At 44.3% G+C, this 16,088-nt stretch overlaps 1 protein-coding gene and 1 non-coding gene across 2 annotated transcripts in view; both read left to right on the forward strand.

Moving 5' to 3' along the window:
* LOC119947919 (translation initiation factor IF-2-like) overlaps positions 1-8,579 on the forward strand; it is a 44,352-nt gene extending 35,773 nt beyond the window's left edge. Inside the window, exon 4 of the mRNA XM_038769572.1 lies at positions 8,244-8,579. The gene's annotated coding sequence lies outside the window, so the exon portion shown is untranslated. The remainder of the gene's footprint in view (positions 1-8,243) is intronic.
* LOC119948307 lies at positions 7,101-7,238 on the forward strand. The gene has a single exon (XR_005456713.1). It is a non-coding gene; the product is annotated as a small nucleolar RNA SNORA7 (small nucleolar RNA).
* Positions 8,580-16,088: the final 7,509 nt, after the last annotated feature.

The following is a 16,088-nucleotide window of genomic DNA, read 5'->3' on the forward strand; positions in this document are numbered from 1 at the left end:
ACAAAGGATCAGCAGAGGAGCAGAATGGGAAGGGTGAGAGTGTCAGGTCAGAGGCAGGTAGAGATGTACTATAAGAAAAAGAAGAACAGAGAGAGGAGTGAAAAGGAATAGTGGGATAGAGAAAAGGAGATGACCTGGATAGAGCACAGGCCTAGGAGTCAGAAAGACCAGGGTTCTAATCCTGGCTCTGCCACTTGTCTGCTGTGTGACCTTGGGCAAGTCACTTCACTTCTCTGGGCCTCAATTACCTATCTGTAAAATGGGGAATAAGATTGTGAGCCCCATGTGGGATGTGGACCATTTCCAATCTAATTAGCTGTATCTACCACAATGCTTAGTGCAGTGCCTGGCACATACATAGTAAGCACTTGACAAATAATATATAAAAAAAATCTGACTAGACCAAGAACAGGTATTCCTGTTAGCTGACAATGAAAAGACATGCTTTCATTGTTTTACAGCTTACATGCCTGCCTCCCACTTCATTTTCTTAATTTGTAATCATTTGATTGCAAGCTTGCTGACTGTCCATCTTTTAAGCTTTTTCTTGGGAGGGAATTATATTTCCTGCATTAATAGCCCATTCTCCCAGCCCCTACAAGTGTCATTTGGCTGTGCCCACGTAGCTGAGCGGGGCCTCTCATGAGATAAATTACTGTTAGGCAAGCACCTCTGGCCTAGAGAAGATAGGTAGAATGAAAATAAGACCAAAGGTTTCAAATATGCTGTGGTTCAGAAAGAAGTTCAGTTCAAGATGTTAAGTTTGTTTCTCTCTGTTCCTCCCAAGCCCATGATCCCTCTCTCTCAACTCTCCCTCCTCTAATCCTTTGCTTTCCACTTTCTCCTCATGCAAAGTGTGGCCAAACCTTCAAAGCCTCCTAAAAAGCCATCTTCCTCAGGAAATATTCCCTGATCAATTCCCCCAACCTTCCTGGTTGTGTCATCTCATCAGCCACCTCAGTGATCATTATTGATCCAGTGATCTATTTGCTATTTATGGATTTAGCCACTTATATAAAATATCTATATCCACTCTCTTAGTCATTATAAAGTTGTTAAATTATGTCTGCTTGTCTTCCACATCAGACTGTAAGCTCCTCAAGAGTAAAGGTCATGTCTTATACTTCGCTTTCTCCCCCATTTTCCCAAATTGGCCTGCAGTATTCATTCATTTATTCATTCAATCGTAGTTATTGAGCACTTACTGTGTGCAGAGCACTGTACTAAGTGCTTGGGAAGTACAAGTTGGCAACATATAGAGATGGTCCCTACCCAACAACGGGCTCACAGTCTAGAAGGGGGAGACAGACAACAAAACAAAACATGCGGACAGGTGTCAAGTCATCAAAATAAATAGAAGTAAAGTTAGATGCACATCATTAACAAAATAAATAGAATAGTAAATATGCACAAGTAAAACAAATAGAGTAATAAATCTGTACAAACATATATACAGGTGCTGTGGGGAGGGGAAGGAGGCAGGGTGGGGGGGATGGGGAGGGGGAGAGGAAGGAGGGGGCTCAGTCTGGGAAGGCCTCCTGGAGGAGGTGAGCTCTCAGTAGGGCCTTGAAGGGAGGAAGAGAGCTAGCTTGGCGGATGTGCGGAGGGAGGGCATTCCAGGCCAGCGGGAGGACGTGGGCCGGGGGTCGACGGCGGGACAGGCGAGAACGAGGCACAGTGAGGAGGCTAGTGGCAGAGGAGCGGAGGGTGCGGGCTGGGCTGTAGAAGGAAAGAAGGGAGGTGAGGTAGGAGGGGGCTAGGTGATGGAGAGCCTTGAAGCCGAAAGTGAGGAGTTTTTGCCTGACGCTTAGGTTGATTGGTAGCCCCTGGAGATTTTTGAGGAGGGGAGTAACATGCCCAGAATGTTTCTGCACGAAGTGCTCTCTGCAGTAGGTGTAAAATGGACACGGTTGACGATGGCCTCAGTGATGAAAAAGTTAGTAGTCCTCATTGACCACTGACCTTTATTAACATCTTAAAATATTAAGCAGGTCATGGGTGGTGATGGGGATTCCAGCATGGGCTAGTGGATAGAGCACAGGCCTGGGAGTCAGAAAGACCTGGGTTCTAATCCCAACTCTGCCACTTGCCTGCTGTGTGACCTGGGGCAAGTCACTTAACTTCTCTGTGCCACAGTTCCCTCATCTGTAAAATGGGGATTAAGACTGTGAGCCCCATGTGGGACGGGGATTGTGCCCAAACTGATTTGCTTGTATTTGCCCCAGTGCTTAGCACACTGCCTGGCATATAGAAGTGATTAATAAATACCACAATTATTATTATTCCCTATGACACCTACGTGGGGAATCCTTTAGTTCCAGGAGGCTTTCAGGAAGTCTACTATGTACATATAATCAAGGGCTCTCTTCAGAATATCAAATGTTCTCTCTTTATACAGACACTCAACTCTCCTAAGATGAGAGTAGCAGGAACTGATGTGATATAATGGCTGAGTTTCAACAGTTTAAAAATTAATTCAAATTTAAATAGTTCTGACCTGATTAGGTGCTGATTATTTTTATTTTATACCATGTGCAAGTTATTATGGAAAAAGGAGCCCGCCTCTGGGACAGGAAAGTACTTTGGAAAGTTGGGCTCCAAGGAGAGTTTGCGTTTCAACATTGTCAACTAACTGTCATCCTGCTAGGTGCTTCTCATTTACTTACCATTGCCCAAGGACATTTGCCAAAATGGAAGCATTAATCCATGACTTTTTCTCTGTAAGTTAAAATTTTTAGAAACAGTTCATTCTCCGTTACAACCTAAAGAGCTGTTATTTTTTTTACCTGGGGAAATTTCACTCCTGGTCCAGCATATTGGTAAAGAACCCAAAAAGCCTTTCAATTTTCCTCTTTTTAACCTCCCATCTGTTATTTTATTATGAGTAATGCATGGCATTTTGGTAATTGCACACCTGGAGAGGCCAGTGGGCCAACCGGTATTACTAATACCCCATTATCCTGGAAAGGTGGATTTGGTATTTGTAATTATCTCCATTTTTCTGAGCAGCAAAATAAAGAGGGTGGAAAAGGCTTCTAAGTGTGCTGAGCACTTAAGACAACACTTTGCTCTCCAACTTTACACCCCCACACCCAATACATCCCTTCACTTTTGATCCACCTCTTAGAACAGGCTGAAAAAGGATGTGTTAAATTGGAAAGGTGGAAAATAGGATTAAGTTAGAAATCTCAGAATGCTACTTATCACTTGTTTCCACCAGGGGAACTTTTAAGTCCCCGAACTGTGGCTGACCTGACTGGTCACCTTGGAGGGCTCTCATGGGGGCTTTTTCAAAATCCCAGTTGTCTCTCAGCCTAAGAAATGGGTACAAAGCCTCATAAAGCCTGCCACCCTTTCTGTGATAGGTCCAGTTCTTTTTGTAAGGAATGAAGAGTTCTCAAAGTACTATTTCAAAATACGTGGAATAATTTTATTTCAGTAGTAAAAGGAGCAGATGTTTAGTCAAATAGTTATTATTTTGTCCATCTGCTCTTCTATACCTTAAAAATAAGTGGGTCATGTAATATAAGCAGCTGTGCTATGTATAAATATTTCTATGTGTCCACTTTTCTCCCAGAGTTTGGTCTCCTCCTTCCTCTTCTCTCCTTTCTTACTAAAAAAAAATCATCATCACACACACACACATTCTTACTTTTCAGGCTCCCATTCCCATCCAGAACAGATTTCTGAAGGGAAACAACTTCAAAAAAGGGGGATGAGGGTCAAACAGAAACATCCCTGCAACCTGAAGCTAAACAATTTGCAAACAAATCCCAGGTCATTTGCTTTGACCTACCAGCTTTTTAAAGCATCATACTGACTGGAATCTATGTTGAATTTAGTCAAGTAACTGTCAGTAAGCCACTGGTTGTCTTCAGGTCAGGTTTAGACTAAGGTATAATAATAAAATGTATGTGTGTGTGTGTGTGTGTGTGTGTGTGTGTGTGCATGTGTGTGTGTGCACGTGTGTGTGTGTATTTTTCCTCCAGTTTTGATTATGGGACAATCTGTGATATCCCAGTCTGGTGGGTCTTCTGCATCAGTGCTTGCATGTAAAGGTAGATCTTTGCTGTGTCAATACATTTTCCACATATAGGGCCCTTCTCTGTTTTTCACACTACCTCTGGCTATCCTGATGTTTATGAAGTGTTTGCTCAATGACAGCAAACCCTATCCCCCTTGCTGCCTTCCAGGCTGGTCTGTCTGTAAACGTCTCCCAGATTCTACTGTATCCCTCACAAATGCTACTGAACAGTTCCTTTTGGAGATAGGAAGGTAGAGAGATAGATCAATACATAAGTTAAAAAAGGATCCCGCCTCACACTTAAGGTGAATCTGAGGCAAGGAATTGTGTTCTATAGTTGTTTTATAGTTATCTGATTTTGACACACAATACTTTGTTGGAATTCAATGAATTCAATGAATTGGGAGATTATTTGATCAATAACTCATGATAGTGGATTTGATTTAATGAGCTATCAAGACCATGATTCCTCAGGTTCAATCAATGAAAAACCTGGACATCTCAATCAAATATATTTAATGAGCACTTACTGTGTGCAGAACATTGTACTAAGCACTTGGGAGAATACAATATAACAGAGCTGATAGACACATCCCCTGCTCACAATGAGCTTACAATATAGAAGGGGAGAGACATTAATATGAGTGAATGAATTACAGATATGTACGTAAGTTCTGCGGGCCTGAGGGAGGGGTGAATAAAGGGTGGAAATTCAAGCGCAAGGATGATGCAGAAGGGAATGGGAGAAGAGGAACTGAGGGTTTAGGAAGGGGAGGCCTCTTGGGGGAGATGTGCTTTCAATAAGGTTTTGATGGTGGGAAAAGTTATCATCTGTCAGATATGAAAAGGGAGGGCATTCCAGGCCAGAAGCAGGATGCCGATGAGAGGTCAGTGGTGAGATTGACTGAGGTTCAGTAAGTAGGTTGGTATTAGAGGTGTGAAGTATGTGGGCTGGGTTGTAGTTGGAATTCAGGGAGGAAAGGCAGGAGAGAGCAAGGTGATTATTTTAAAGCCAGTGGTAAGGAGTTTCTGTTTCATGCAGAGGTAGATGGGCAACACTGGAGGTTCTTGGGGAGTGGGGAAACATGGACTGAATGTGTTAGTAGAAATATGATCTGGGCAGCAGAGTGAAGTATGGACTGGAGTGGCAAGAAACAGAAGGGAGGGAGGTCAGCAAGGAGGCTGATGCAGTAATCAAAGCGGGCTAGGATAGGGGCTTGGATTAACATGGTAGCAGTTTGGATAGAGAGGAAAAGGTGGATTTTTACAATGTTGTGAAGGTTTAACAAACAGGATTTGGTGACAAATTAAATATATGGGTTGAACAAGAGAGATGAGTCAAGAGTAATCCTGAGTTTACAGGCTTGTAAGACAGAGAAGATGGTGGTGCTGTCTACAGTGACAGGAAAGTCAGGGGGAGGGCAGGGTGTGGTTGGGAAGATGTGGAGTTCTGTTTTCGACATGCTAAATTTGAGGTGTCAGAGTGACATCAATTCATTCATTCAATTGTTTTTATCAAGCACTTACTGTGTGCAAGGCACTGTACTAAGCACTTGGGAGAGTACAGCATCCAAAGGGAGATATCCTGAAGGCAGGAGAAAATGTGAGACTGCAGAAAAGTAGCGAGATCAGGGCTGGAGATGTAGATTTGGGAATCGTCTGCAACCAGCTGTAAGGAAACATACATAAGTGCTGTGAGGGTCGGGGTGGGGTGAGTACCTTAGTGCTTTGGGGATGGGACTAAGTACATGGGTGAGGCATTAGGGAGGGAAAAGAGAGTGAAGGGGATGAGAGGGCTTAGAAAGGGAAGGCTTGCTGGAGGAGGTATGAGTTTATTAGGGCTCCAAAGATGTGGGGAGTGCTGAATATCAGTTGATTCATGGCATTTTTTGAGTATGTTCTGTATGTAGAATGCTAACCTCTTGGGAGAGCACAACAGAATTGGTAGACATGTTCCCTACCCAGAAGGAGCTTACATTCTAGAGGGGGAGACATTAAAATACATTACACATACATACGTAAGTGCTACAGGGATGAGTGTGAGGTGAATATCAAGTGCTTAAAGGGTTCAGATCCAAGTGCATAGGTGATGCAGAAGGGAGAGGCAGTAGGGAAATGAGGGCTTAGTCAGGCAAGGCCTCTTGGAGGAGAAGTGATTTTAACAAGGCTTTGAAGATGGGGAGAGTGGTGGTCTGTTGAATAAGAAGGAGGAGGGAGTTTCAGGCCATAGAGAGGACTTGGGCAAGGAGTCAGTGGTGAGGTAGATAAGGTCAAACTACAGTGAGTAAGTTGGTATTAGAAGAGCAAAATGTGTGGGCTGGGTTCTAGTAGGAAATTGGCAAAGCAAGGTGGGAGGGTTCAAGCCGATTGAGTGTTTTAAAGCCAATGGTAAGGAGTTTCCATTTGATGCGGAGTAGCTGGGCAGACACTGGAGGTTCTTGAGTAGTGATGAGGTGTGGACTGAACTTTTTATAGAAAAATGATCTGGGCAGCAGAGTAAAAGGTGAACTGGAGCAGGAGAGACAGGAGGCAGGGAGGTTAGCAAGGAGGCTGATGTAGGAGTCAAGGCAGGGTGTGTTAAGTGCTTGGATTGGTGTAGTAGCAGTGTGGATGGAGAGTAAAGGGTGGATTAATAATGATAATAACAATAATAACATGTTTGTTAAGAGTTTACTACATGCCAGGCACTGTACTAAGAACTGGGGTGGCTATAATCAAATTGGGTTGGACACAGGCCTTGTCCCACGTGGGACTCACAGTCTCAATCCCCATTTTACTGATGAGGTGACTGAGGTACAGCGAAGTGAAGTGACTTGCCCAAGGTCACACAGTAGACAAGTGGTGGAGCCGGGATTAGAACCCATCACCTTATGACTCCCAGGCTTGTGCTCTATTCACTATGCCATGCTGCTTCTAGTGATGTGAATATGTGTGGGCCATTGACTCCAGCAGGTGCTAGCAAACATTGGTTGTTTCCAAATACAACCCCTTTTGTTTTGTCCACCTGGACATTTAATGTGGGCAATCGTCTTCAGTAGTTTACAGTGCTGATTAATGAGGACTCAGATTGATTATCCCTCTCTCAGAATTGCACCTGGAGAGTTTCCAGTACTCTACCAGTCTCATCTATGGGAGGGAGAGTCAGGCAGAGGCACACCCATTCCATTCCTAGCTTGGGCAGTGGCTAGCAAGTGGAAGGCAATCTGCTATATGTCAAAACTCACTTGTGCTGAGCAACAGCGGCATGGGAGGGAGTCAAGGGTGGAGACTCAAGTTTTCTGTGTGGAAGAAGACAGTGGTAAACCACTTCCATATTTTTACCAAGAAAACTCTATGGATACACTATTAGAATGACTGCAGATGGAGATGGGGCTTTCTGAGAGATATGTGTCCATGGAGTCGCTATGGGTCGGAAGTGACTCGACAGTGTAAGACAAGACAAGACTGACTATAGTCTCATTGGATTGTAAACTCCTAGAGGGAAGGGACTACATCTAATCCTTCTGTATTTTTTATGGTATTTGTTAAGCATTTTCTATGTGTCAAACCCTGTTCTAAGCACTGGGGTCAGACACAGTCCCTGTCCCATGTGGGGCTCACAGCTGTCCCATGTGGGGCTCACAGTCTAAGTACTTAGTACAGTTCCTTGTATACAGATGACTTTCAATAATCTTGTGTTGCTGCTGCTGATTCTGGTGTGATTACAATGACAATAAAAATGGTAATGATGATAGTGATAACTACAATGTCACTGATGATGAACAAACAACAGGATGACTTGGTGTTTGCCCACTGAGAAAAGTAGAATAGAGGAAAACTGGAGACTGATCCCAGGAAACATATATTAGAACAGAACTGGTGACAGAAGCTTTGAATCAGCAGGAAAGTAAACCAGAAAAGTTATTAGCAACCAGAACCCACTAGTCCTGGTTTCTGTGCCAGGATGGAAGGCAGAAGCATTCTTAGTGAGATTGTCAGGGATCTGGTTGCTGTTAGGCAGCCTGGGGGGCATTGAATTAACAGTAAGTGATCAAATTCAGGGCTAATGAGCTCTATTTTTAAAACCATGATAAAACCCTGCCCACTCCGTATTGTACGACAAGGTTAAAAAAAGGACTGAGCACTCCAGATGCCCTTTAAATCAGTGAAGGTTCATTGGCTCTGTGTTTCTTGGGATCATCAAGAGTTCTTCACTAGCAGCTCTGCTTTCTTTCTATAGGGCACTAACAAAGAATTCTTCAAGGACTGGCAGCATCAGAGGAATGACTGGAAGCATAAGTATTGATGGAACCAGCATTCTAATCTGAATTTGCTTCCATCTATGAAGCAGGACAGCGGGCAGAATCACAATAAGGTGCAAACTCCATGGGGATAAGAAAGCACCCCCACGACCTATGATTTATGTTGCATGACACTGCCCCCTCTTTCTCCCTTTTACTCGTGGGATCCCAATAGGGAAGGGCCAGAGGTGTGTGCCCAAGGATTCCAGATGGGTCCCTCAAAACTGGTGCCCTTAGCACAGATCCTCTGGTGCTAAACTTCTCACTGTACCTCTTTCTCACCTGTCCCACCATCGACCCCTGACCCACATCCTACCTCTGGCCTGGAACGCCCTCCCTCCTCAAATCCGCCAATCACACTTCCCCCCTTCAAATTCCTACTGAAGGCTCACCTCCTCCAAGAGGCCTTCCCAGACTAAGCCCCCCTATTCCTCAGCTCCCCCTCCCCTCTGCATTGCCCCGACTAGCTCCCTTTGCTTTACTCCCCTCTCCCTGCTCCACGGCACTTGTGTATATATGTATATATCTATAATTCTATTTATTTATATCGATGCCTGTTTACTTGTTTTGATGGGTATATATCTATAATTCTATTTCTTTATATTAATGCCTGTTTACTTGTTGTGATGTCTGTCTCCCCCCTTCTAGACTGTAAGCCCACTGTGGGCAGGGATTGTCTCTATTGCTGAATTGTACTTTCCAAGCACTTAGTAAAGTGCTCTGCCCAGAGTAAGTGCTCAATAAATATGATTGAATGAATGATTGAATGAAAGCAACATCACTTGAAATGATGTAGACCTGCTCAGCAATATGGCACAGTGGCTAGGGCATGGGCCTGGGAGTCAGAGGGTCATGGTTTCTAATCACAGCTCCACCACTTGTCTGCTGTGTGACCTTGGGCAAGTTACTTCACTTCTCTGGGCCTCAGTTACCTCAGCTGTAAAATGGGGATTGAGACTGTGAGCCCCACATGGGACGGAATGTGTCCAACCCAATTTGCTTGTATCCACCCCAGTGCTTAGTACAGTGCCTCACACATAGTAAGCACTTCACAAATACCATAATTATCCTCCCCTGTAGACTGTGAGGTCTCCCCGCTCTAGACTGTGCGCTCGTTGTGGGCAGGGAATGTCACTGTTTATTGTTGTATTGTACTTTCCCAAGCACTTAGTACAGTGCTCTGCACACAGTAAGCACTTAATAAACAGGACTGAATGACTGAATCCCCCTAACTCTTTCTTCTGCATAAATGGGAGTCAGCTAGCCTGCCTGGCTAGAAACTGATTCCCTCTCTGGGTGTTCCTTACCTGGAGGGAGGGGAAGTGGGGAGGATTGGAGAGTGGAAATCCAGGCCAGAAGGAGGGGAACTATCACTGCCTATCAACTCTGTTCTGGTGTACTCTCCCAAGTGCTTAGTACAGTGCTCTGAACCCAGTAAGCACTCAATAAATATGATTGATTGATCGATCGATCCATTCAGTGGAATGCTGCTGGAAAACAAGGTCTCCCTCTAGAGCAGTGTCCCCTCTAAGGTAGAAGAGTGCACATTCCTTTAGGATTACTTCCTTGAAGTTAAAAAGAACTTTGGCAACTCTGTAACCCATTGCTTAGGTTTGCAACATACTGTCAGATTTGTTCAAGATAATATTATCAATGTTCCCAATGACACATGTATTTGTAATTCAATCCTTGCACAGCCTAAATTTATGGCAGAGCTCAACATTTGATACATCATGCTATTATTACCTTGGTATTCACTTTCCTTCACAGAAAAATGGAATAATCACGGAGACAAAGCAGAAAATATGCATAGGTACCAAGAAGCTTTGAATCATTCATTCATTCATTCAATCGTATTTATTGAGCGCTTACTGTGTGCAGAGCACTGTACTAAGCGCTTGGGAAGTACAAGTCGGCAACATATAGAGATGGTCCCTACCCAACAACGGGCTCACAGTCTTGAAGGGGGAGACAGACAACAAAACAAAACATGTAGACAGATGTCAAAATCGTCAGAACAAATAGAATTAAAGCTATATGCACATCATTAACAAAATAAATAGAATAGTAAATATGTAAAAGTAAAATAAATAGAGTGATAAATCTGTACAAATATATACAAGTGCTGTGGGGAGGGAAGGGAAAGAAGGTACAGCAGGGGGGATAGGGAGGAGGAGAGAAAAAAAAGGGCTCAATCTGGGAAGGCCTCCTGGAGGAGGTGAGCTCTCAGTAGGGCTTTGAAGGGAGGAAGAGAGCTAGTTTGGTGGATGTGTGGAGGGAGGGCATTCCAGGCCAGGGGAAGGACATGGGCCGGGGGTCGACGGCAGGACAGGCGAGAATGAGATACAGTGAGGAGGTTAGCGGAAGAGGAGCGGAAGGTGTGGGATGGGCTGTAGAAGGAGAGAAGGGAGGTGAGGTAGGAGGGGGAGAGGTGATGCAGAGCCTTGAAGGCAAGAGTGAGGAGTTTTTGCTTGATTCATACGTTGATAGGCAGCCACTGGAGATGTTTGAGGAGGGGAGTAACATGCCCAGAGCGTTTCTGTACAAAGATAATCCAGGCAGCAGAGTGAAGTATAGACTGAAGTGGGGAGAGACAGGAGGATGGGAGATCAGAGAGGAGGCTGATGCAGTAATCCAGTCGGGATAGGATGAGAAATTGAACCAGCAAGGTAGCGGTTTGGATGGAGAGGAAAGGGCGGATCTTGGCGATGTTGCGGAGGTAAGACCGGCAGGTTTTGGTGACGGATTGGATGTGAGGAGTGAACGAGAGAGCAGAGTCGAGGATGACACCAAGGTTGTGGGCTTGTGAGATGGAAAGGATGGTAGTGCTGTCTACAGTGACAGGAAAGTCAGGGAGAGGGCAGGGTTTGGGAGGGAAGATAAGGAGTTCAGTCTTGGAAATACTGAGTTTTAGATGGTGGCCAGACATCCAGATGGAGATATCCTGAACGCAGGAGGAGATACAAGCCTGGAAGGAGAGAGAGAGAGCAGGGGCAGAGATGTAGATTTGGGTGTCATCGGTGCAGAGATGATAGTTGAAGCCATGGGAGTGAATATAGAGAACAGAAGGGGACCAAGAACTGACCCTTGAGGAACCCCTACAGTAAGGGGATGGGAGGGGGAGGAGGAGCCCACGAAGGAGACTAAGAATGAATGGCCAGAGAGATAAGACGAGAACCAGGAGAGGACAGAGTCTGTGAAGCCAAGGTTGGATAGCGTGTTGAGGAGAAGGGGGTGGTTGACAGTGTCGAAGGCAGCTGAGAGGTCGAGGAGGATTAGGATAGAGTAGGAGCCATTGGATGTGGCAAGAAGGAGGTCATTGGAATCAGCAGGAAAGTAAACCAGAAAGGTTATTAGCAATGAGGACCCACTAGTCCTGGTTTCTGTGCCTCTGTGATGGGAGGCAGAAGCCTTCTTAGTGAGATTGTTAGGTGTCTAGGCAGCCTGGGGAGCACTGAATAAACAGTAAGTGATCAAATTCATAGGTACCAGAAAGTACCGTGTGTGTGTGTGTGTGTGTGTGTGTGTGTGTGTGTGCTCGTATGTGTGTGCATGCACGCATTGCACAGTAGATTTCCCCTCGGTTTCCAAGAGAGGTTAAATGCAAAACTAGAAAAATGAAGAGTGTTATGCCTGCAAGCTGCTCTTTTCCCTGGAGAGTTTAAATACCTTTTGGTTGAAGAAAGAGATTCATCTTATGGAAATCTTTTGAGGTCTTCCAGCAAGAAACCAGACCTGTCATTTAGTTAACTGGCCCCTAGATGTTACAGACAGTTTTTTTGTTGTGCATAAATAGTGCAGACATGAATAACAAAATGACAGCCCCATAGCTACCTGGGCAATCCAACTTTCTGATTGTCAATTTAAATTGAACATTACCCACGAGGCAGCTAAGCCCATTGAAGAGCAGCAATCAGAAGCAAAGATCGCTCTCCGGTCAAAAGTCTGATTCACAGAAGTCTGACTGCTGTAAATGAAAGCCAAAAACCAGATCATAAATACATGCTTTGTGCAAATAAAAACCTGGGGTTTCTACGTGGATGGTACAAAAAATGACTAAGATGAAACACCAGAATGCTTTCCTGGTCTAATACATATATGACTTTTCTCTCATTTCAGTATCTTATCAATTATATGGTCAAAAGAAGGATAGAGGATTTATAGGAGTACAAAGAAACTAACTCCATAAATACAGATTCTCCAAATCTCCTTCAATCTTCTACCATCCTGACTTCTTTCCCCTAATATTTAGCACTGCAGTTAAGGCATACAGGGCAATTACAGTTTACAGTCTTCTTTATGGTTGTCAGTTCTGGTTCTACCATACTCAACAGATTGCAGTTCTAGAACATTTCTACCAATGCTGCCTTAGTGCCATCCTTAGTGTTGGTATTGTGCTTAATCAATCATTCATATTTATTGAGTTCTTGCTGTGTGCAGAGCACTATACTAAGCACTTGGGAGAGTACAATATAACAGAGTTAGTACACCCATCCCTACCCACAAGGAGCTTTACAGTCTTGAGTGGGAGACAGACATTAATATGAATAAATGAATTATGGATATGTTTGTAAGTGCTGTGGAGCTGAGGGAGGAATGAATAAAGGATCCAAATCCAAGTGCAAGGGTGAACCACAAGGAGCGGGAGAAGAGGAAATTAGGTCTTAGTTGTGGAAGGCCTCTTTGGAAGAGATGTGCTTTTATTAAGGTGGGGAGAATGATCATCTGTCAGCTATGAAGAAGGAGGGCATTCCAGTTCAGAAGCAGAATGTGGGCAAAAGGTTAGTGGCAAGATAGATGAAATCAAGGTACAGTGAGTAGGTTGGTATTAGAGAAGTGGGAGGGCTGGGTTGTAATGGGAAAGAACTGTGTCTACCAACTCTGTTATATTGTATTCATTCATTCATTCATTCAGTCGTATTTATTGAGCACTTACTGTGTGCAGAGCACTGTACTAAGTGCTTCTCAAATGCTTAGTACAGTGCTCTGCACACAGTAAGTGCTCAACAAATACAATTGATTGATTAATTGAAATCAGAGAGGTAAGTTAGGAGGGGCAAGGTGATTGAGTGCTTCAAAGTCAGTGAAAATGAGTTCCTATTTGATGCATAGATGGATGGGCAAACACTGGAGGTTCTTGAGTGGTGGGGAAATATGGGCTGAATGGTTTTGTAGAAAAATGATCCAGGCAGCAGAGTGATATGTGGACTGAAGTGGGGAGAGACAGAAGGCAGAGAGGTCAGCAAGGAGGCTGATGCTAATCAAGGTGGGATAGGATAAGTAGTTGGAGCAACATGGTAGCAGTTTGGATGGAGAGGAAGAGGTGGATTTTAGCAATGTTGTGAAGGTAGAACCAACAGGCTTTGATGACAGATTGAATATGTGGGTTGACTGGAAGAGATGAGTTGAGGTTATTGACAAGGTTATGAGCTTGTAAGTCAGGAGGAATGTGGTGCTGTCTACAGTGATGGAAAAGTCATGGGAGGACAGGGTTTGGATGTCCAGAAGGGGACACAGAACTAAGCCTCAAGGGACTCCCACAGTTAGGGGGTGGGAGTCAAAAAAGGAGCCTGTGAAAGAGACTGAGACTGAGCAGCCAGAAAGCTATGAGGAGAACCAGGAGAGGATAGTGTCAGTGAAATAAAGGTTGGATGTTTCCAAGAGAAGGGGGTGGTTCACAGTGTCAAAGGCAGCTGACGGGTCAAGGAGGATTAGGATGGATGAGAGACTATTTGATCTGGCAAGAAGGAGACCATAGGTGCCTTTGAGAGGGCAGTTTTGGTGGAGTGAAAGGAGCAGAAATCAGATTGGAGGGGGTCACGAAGAGAATTGGAGAAGAAGAAGTGGAGGCACTTTGGTTTAGACAACTCGCTCAAGGAGTTTGGAGAGGAATGGTAGAAGAGAGATGGACTGATAATTGGAAGGAGTTGTGGAGTTTAGGGAGGGGTTTTTTAGGATACAGGAGATGTGAGCTTTCTCTACTCTTCTCTTTCTCTTCCAATCTCCATATTCAGTCTTTCAGAAAATCCTGTCAGTTCTTCCTTCACATCTCCATCCAACCCACACCACACTGGTCCAAATACTTGTTATATTTCAAGTAGATTACCACATCAGCCTCTTCTCAGATCTCCCTGCCTCCAATCTCTCTCTTCTCCAGTCCATGCTTCCCTTAGCAGGTCAAGATCATTTTTCTAAAACATTGCTTTCCCCTATCTCCCAACTCCTCAAAAATCTCTAATGTTCGCTATTCCTGTCTGCATCAAACAGAAAATTCTGCCCATCAGCTTTAAGGCAGTCAATCAGCTCTCTCCCCTAGATAATCTTGTTCCTCTCCAACTACACCACAACTCACACACTTCTTTCCCTTCAAGCCAACCTTCTCACTGTTCCTCCTTTTCATCTCTTGTAGCTATCTTACTCATGCATTCCCTTCTGCCTGGAATTCCCTCCCCATCTTCAAAGCCTTTCTGAAATCATATCTCCTCCAGATCACATTCCCTGATTAATTTCTTGTCTCCCCACCTTATTCCTTGACCCACCCCCACTTCCACTTCAGGACTTTCTTGTCCCCTATGTACTTGGGTACTGTACTCACCCCATCCCCCAGCAGCATTTTTGTGCATATCTTTAAACTCTTTTGCTTCGCTCTTCTAATTTATTTTCATGTCTGTCTCCTCCCACTAGGCTGTAAGCTTCTTGAGGGCAGGAGTCATGTCTTCTGACTCTATGATACTTTCCCAAGTGCTCAGTGCAGTGCTCTGCATGGATGGATTGAAATTCTGGAGGATGGTTGAGGGTGGGAAAAAATTCAACTCTCCACTGCAGAGTTTCTGGAAGTTCAGTTTCTAAACGTCCCTGTAATGACGTTTGAAAACCCTCACAAAGAGAATCATAGGTTGGATGAGTGGTGGACTCTTTATTTTTTCTAATAAAAGGCTGCTTTTAGTGTGATTCTGGGGAAATGAGGATAGATACCACTTGACACTCCATCTTTAGTGCTAGACGTTTTGGGGCTAGGAATGACAGAATTCTATAATATTCTGCCCATACAGAATGCAATTTGGGCCCAGCCTACAGCCTTTTTCTGATGCTGAAACAAGATTGATCTCTTCTAATGAAGCCTGGGATAGTCATTGGAGGGGACACTCTTCTCTCCCAACAACAGTGCATCCCAGGGTAGCATGATGCTGAGAGGGAAAGTTTTCATAAGGATGTAAAGTCCACCCCATATCTCCCTGCACATTCACTTTTATTTCTAATCATTGAAAGATACGGGATTCATTCCTGGATCACACTGTTTGGCTGGAGCATTCAGCAGTGAATGAGTGAAGAGTTCTCTGAACAACATGAACCAGCACAGTCAGAAGTTGCACCTGGTGGGAAACCTTCCACATGGTACACTGTCCATTAATGGATGAAAATGGCAAGGAAATGTCTCATTCCTCCAATGAACAGTGAGACGTGAATTAGCTGCCTTCACTTTCAGGGATGCAATGTTCAGGTCTAGAAAGCAAGGAATGATGGGAGCTAGAAGGGGTAGAGGAAGAGACACTAAACAGTCCATATATACCATTGATGGATGGATGGATGGATGGATGGATGGATTGACAAGTGTTTAGTACAGTGCTTTGCACACAGTAAATACTTAATGAATACAATTGAATGAATGATTGAATGAATAAACAGGCCCTGGGCCTGGGTTCCAGGGATTTGGGAAGAGTAGAGTAAGGTGAGGAGGAAGGAAGATGCTGGGAGAGGCCCAAAACAGAAGCTGAAGCTCTTAG

Source organism: Tachyglossus aculeatus, chromosome X4 (assembly GCF_015852505.1).
Source record: "Tachyglossus aculeatus isolate mTacAcu1 chromosome X4, mTacAcu1.pri, whole genome shotgun sequence".
NCBI lineage: Eukaryota > Metazoa > Chordata > Mammalia > Monotremata > Tachyglossidae > Tachyglossus > Tachyglossus aculeatus.